Source organism: Idiotropiscis lumnitzeri, chromosome 16, assembly GCF_059441095.1.
Source record: "Idiotropiscis lumnitzeri isolate Australia: NSW breed Sydney's pygmy pipehorse chromosome 16, RoL_Ilum_1.0, whole genome shotgun sequence".
Taxonomy (NCBI): Eukaryota; Metazoa; Chordata; class Actinopteri; order Syngnathiformes; family Syngnathidae; genus Idiotropiscis; species Idiotropiscis lumnitzeri.
In genome coordinates, this window is record NC_142406.1 from 1 (window position 1) to 5,000 (window position 5,000).

The window sequence follows — 5,000 nt, forward strand, 5'->3', positions numbered from 1 at the left end:
CCTGAAAATGTGCCCCAGGTGTTTTGGAAAACCCGGGTAAACCTGGGAAGTAGGCAAATGACCCTCTGACTAGGGGGGAAGAACGTTTGCCTACTGCAGCGCCCCTAATGCAATTCGGCGGAACTGCAACGCCCCTGGTCGCCTAAACGCTACCCCTGGTCGCCTAAAAGCTACCCCTGGTCGCCTAAAAGCTACCCCTGGTCGCCTAAACGCTACCCCTGGTCGCCTAAACGCTACCCCTGGTCGCCTAAACGCTACCCCTGGTCACCTAAACGCTACCCCTGGTCGCCTAAACGCTTCCCCTGGTCACCTAAACGCTACCCCTGGTCGCCTAAACGCTACCCCTGGTCGCCTAACTGACCCCTCGTGTGTGGGGATCAACGTTTGCCTACTAGGGCGTCCTCCGGCGGCCTCTCGGCAGTACTGCAGGCCCATTTTAGCCGAGCCCATTGAAATGAATGGGGGAATTTTATACGTTTTTGCCTTTTTTTCCCCCCCTCGTTCTTTTTGTATTTATTCATTTATTTCAACTTTTACCGACTCAACCGCCCTCCGGCGTGCCCTCGGCGGTCCCGCAAGCCCAATTCGGCCGAGCCCATTGAAATGAATGGGGGAATTTTATACGTTTTTGCCTTTTTTTTTCCCCCCCCCTCGTCCTTTTTGTATTTATTCATTTATTTCAACTTTTACCGACTCAACCGCCCTCCGGCGTGCCCTCGGCGGTCCCGCAAGCCCAAATCGGCCGAGCCCATTGAAATGAATGGGGGGATTTTCTACGTTTTTGCCTTTTTTCCCCCCCTCGTCCTTTTTGTATTTATTTACTTATTTCAACCTTTACCGACTTAGGGGCCACTTGGCACCGCCTGTGCCCGGGGAAGGTGCTCATATTCGGCTTCACTGTCAGGCAGCATGCACTCCTCCTCCGGAGCTTCCATTTGGGCAAACTTAGGGGCCGCTTGGCACCGTCCGTGCCCGGGGAAGGTGCTCCTATTCGGGCCAAGTGTGACACACGCCCGCCCTCCTCCTCCGGAGCTTCCATGAGGGTAAACTTAGGGGCCGCTTGGCACCGCCTGTGCCCGGGGAAGGTGCTCCTATTCGGCTTCACTGTCACACAGCATGCACTCATCCTCCGGAGCTTCCATAAGGGCAAACTTAGGGGCCGCTTGGCACCGCCTGTGCCCGGGGAAGGTGCTCATATTCGGCTTCACTGTCACACAGCATGCACTCATCCTCCGGAGCTTCCATAAGGGCAAACTTAGGGGCCGCTTGGCACCGCCTGTGCCCGGGGAAGGTGCTCCTATTCGGCTTCACTGTCATGCAGCATGCACTCCTCCACCGGAGCTTCCATTTGGGCAAACTTAGGGGCCGCTTGGCACCGCCTGTGCCCGGGGAAGGTGCTCCTATTCGGGCCAAGTGTGACACACGCCCGCACTCCTCCTCCGGAGCTTCCATTTGGGCAAACTTAGGGGACGCTTGGCACCGCCCGTGCCCGGGGAAGGTGCTCATATTCGGCTTCACTGTCACACAGCATGCACTCATCCTCCGGAGCTTCCATAAGGGCAAACTTAGGGGCCGCTTGGCACCGCCTGTGCCCGGGGAAGGTGCTCATATTCGGGCCAAGTGTGACACACGCCCGCACTCCTCCTCCGGAGCTTCCATTTGGGCAAACTTAGGGGCCACTTGGCACCGCCTGTGCCCGGGGAAGGTGCTCATATTCGGCTTCACTGTCAGGCAGCATGCACTCCTCCTCCGGAGCTTCCATTTGGGCAAACTTAGGGGCCGCTTGGCACCGTCCGTGCCCGGGGAAGGTGCTCCTATTCGGGCCAAGTGTGACACACGCCCGCCCTCCTCCTCCGGAGCTTCCATGAGGGTAAACTTAGGGGCCGCTTGGCACCGTCCGTGCCCGGGGAAGGTGCTCCTATTCGGGCCAAGTGTGACACACGCCCGCCCTCCTCCTCCGGAGCTTCCATGAGGGTAAACTTAGGGGCCGCTTGGCACCGCCTGTGCCCGGGGAAGGTGCTCATATTCGGCTTCACTGTCACACAGCATGCACTCATCCTCCGGAGCTTCCATAAGGGCAAACTTAGGGGCCGCTTGGCACCGCCTGTGCCCGGGGAAGGTGCTCATATTCGGGCCAAGTGTGACACACGCCCGCACTCCTCCTCCGGAGCTTCCATTTGGGCAAACTTAGGGGCCACTTGGCACCGCCTGTGCCCGGGGAAGGTGCTCATATTCGGCTTCACTGTCAGGCAGCATGCACTCCTCCTCCGGAGCTTCCATTTGGGCAAACTTAGGGGCCGCTTGGCACCGTCCGTGCCCGGGGAAGGTGCTTCTATTCGGCTTCACTGTCACACAGCATGCACTCCTCCTCCGGAGCTTCCATAAGGGCAAACTTAGGGGCCGCTTGGCACCGTCTGTGCCCGGGGAAGGTGCTCCTATTCGGCTTCACTGTCACACAGCATGCACTCCTCCTCCGGAGCTTCCATGAGGGTAGACTTAGGGGCCACTTGGCACCGCCTGTGCCCGGGGAAGGTGCTCATATTCGGCTTCACTGTCCGGAGCTTCCATTAGGGCAAACTTAGGGGCCACTTGGCACCGCCTGTGCCCGGGGAAGGTGCTCCTCTCCGGGCTAAGTGTGACACACGCCCGCACTCCTCCTCCGGAGCTTCCATTAGGGCAAACTTAGGGGCCGCTTGGCACCGCCTGTGCCCGGGGAAGGTGCTCATATTCGGCTTCACTGTCAGGCAGCATGCACTCCTCCTCCGGAGCTTCCATTTGGGCAAACTTAGGGGCCGCTTGGCACCGTCTGTGCCCGGGGAAGGTGCTCCTATTCGGGCCAAGTGTGACACACGCCCGCACTCCTCCTCCGGAGCTTCCATTAGGGCAAACTTAGGGGCCGCTTGGCACCGCCTGTGCACGGGGAAGGTGCTCCTATTCGGCTTCACTGTCACACAGCATGCACTCCTCCTCCGGAGCTTCCATAAGGGCAAACTTAGGGGCCGCTTGGCACCGTCTGTGCCCGGGGAAGGTGCTCCTATTCGGGCCAAGTGTGACACACGCCCGCACTCCTCCTCCGGAGCTTCCATAAGGGTAGACTTAGGGGCCGCTTGGCACCGCCTGTGCCCGGGGAAGGTGCTCATATTCGGCTTCACTGTCACACAGCGTGCACTCCTCCTCCGGAGCTTCCATTTGGGCAAACTTAGGGGCCGCTTGGCACCGTCTGTGCCCGGGGAAGGTGCTCATATTCGGGCCAAGTGTGACACACGCCCGCACTCCTCCTCCGGAGCTTCCATGAGGGTAGACTTAGGGGCCGCTTGGCACCGCCTGTGCCCGGGGAAGGTGCTCATAGTCGGCTTCACTGTCAGGCAGCATGCACTCCTCCTCCGGAGCTTCCATTTGGGCAAACTTAGGGGCCGCTTGGCACCGTCTGTGCCCGGGGAAGGTGCTCATATTCGGGCCAAGTGTGACACACGCCCGCACTCCTCCTCCGGAGCTTCCATTTGGGCAAACTTAGGGGCCGCTTGGCACCGCCTGTGCCCGGGGAAGGTGCTCATATTCGGGCCAAGTGTGACACACGCCCGCACTCCTCCTCCGGAGCTTCCATTTGGGCAAACTTAGGGGCCGCTTGGCACCGCCTGTGCCCGGGGAAGGTGCTCATATTCGGGCCAAGTGTGACACACGCCCGCACTCCTCCTCCGGAGCTTCCATAAGGGCAAACTTAGGGGCCGCTTGGCACCGTCTGTGCCCGGGGAAGGTGCTCCTCTCCGGGCTAAGTGTGACACACGCCCGCACTCCTCCCCCGGAGCTTCCATTAGGGCAAACTTAGGGGCCGCTTGGCACCGCCTGTGCCCGGGGAAGGTGCTCATATTCGGCTTCACTGTCAGGCAGCATGCACTCATCCTCCGGAGCTTCCATAAGGGCAAACTTAGGGGCCGCTTGGCACCGCCTGTGCCCGGGGAAGGTGCTCCTCTCCGGGCTAAGTGTGACACACGCCCGCACTCCTCCCCCGGAGCTTCCATTAGGGCAAACTTAGGGGCCGCTTGGCACCGCCTGTGCCCGGGGAAGGTGCTCATATTCGGCTTCACTGTCAGGCAGCATGCACTCCTCCTCCGGAGCTTCCATTTGGGCAAACTTAGGGGCCGCTTGGCACCGCCTGTGCCCGGGGAAGGTGCTCCTATTCGGGCCATGTGTGACACACGCCCGCACTCCTCCTCCGGAGCTTCCATGAGGGTAGACTTAGGGGCCGCTTGGCACCGCCTGTGCCCGGGGAAGGTGCTCATATTCGGCTTCACTGTCAGGCAGCATGCACTCCTCCTCCGGAGCTTCCATTTGGGCAAACTTAGGGGCCGCTTGGCACCGCCCGTGCCCGGGGAAGGTGCTCCTATTCGGCTTCACTGTCATGCAGCATGCACTCCTCCACCGGAGCTTCCATTTGGGCAAACTTAGGGGCCGCTTGGCACCGCCTGTGCCCGGGGAAGGTGCTCCTATTCGGGCCAAGTGTGACACACGCCCGCACTCCTCCTCCGGAGCTTCCATTTGGGCAAACTTAGGGGACGCTTGGCACCGCCCGTGCCCGGGGAAGGTGCTCATATTCGGGCTAAGTGTGACAGACGCCGGCCTATTACCCCCGGAGCGATGGAGCTGGGGGCGCTCGCTCCCCGCCCGTGCCCGGGGAAGGTGCTCCTCTCCGGCCTAAGTGTGGCAGACGCCGGCCTATTACCCCCAGAGCGATGGAGCTGGGGGGCGCTCGCTCCCCGCCCGTGCCCGGGGAAGGTGCTCCTCTCCGGGCTAAGTGTGGCAGACGCCGGCCTATTACCCCCGGGGCGATGGAGCTGGGGGGCGCTCGCTCCCTGCCTGTGCCCGGGGAAGGTGCTCATCTCCGGGCTAAGTGTGGCAGACGCCGGCCTATTACCCCCGGAGCGATGGAGCTGGGGGGCGCTCGCTCCCTGCCTGTGCCCGGGGAAGGTGCTCATCTCCGGGCTAAGTGTGGCAGACGCCGG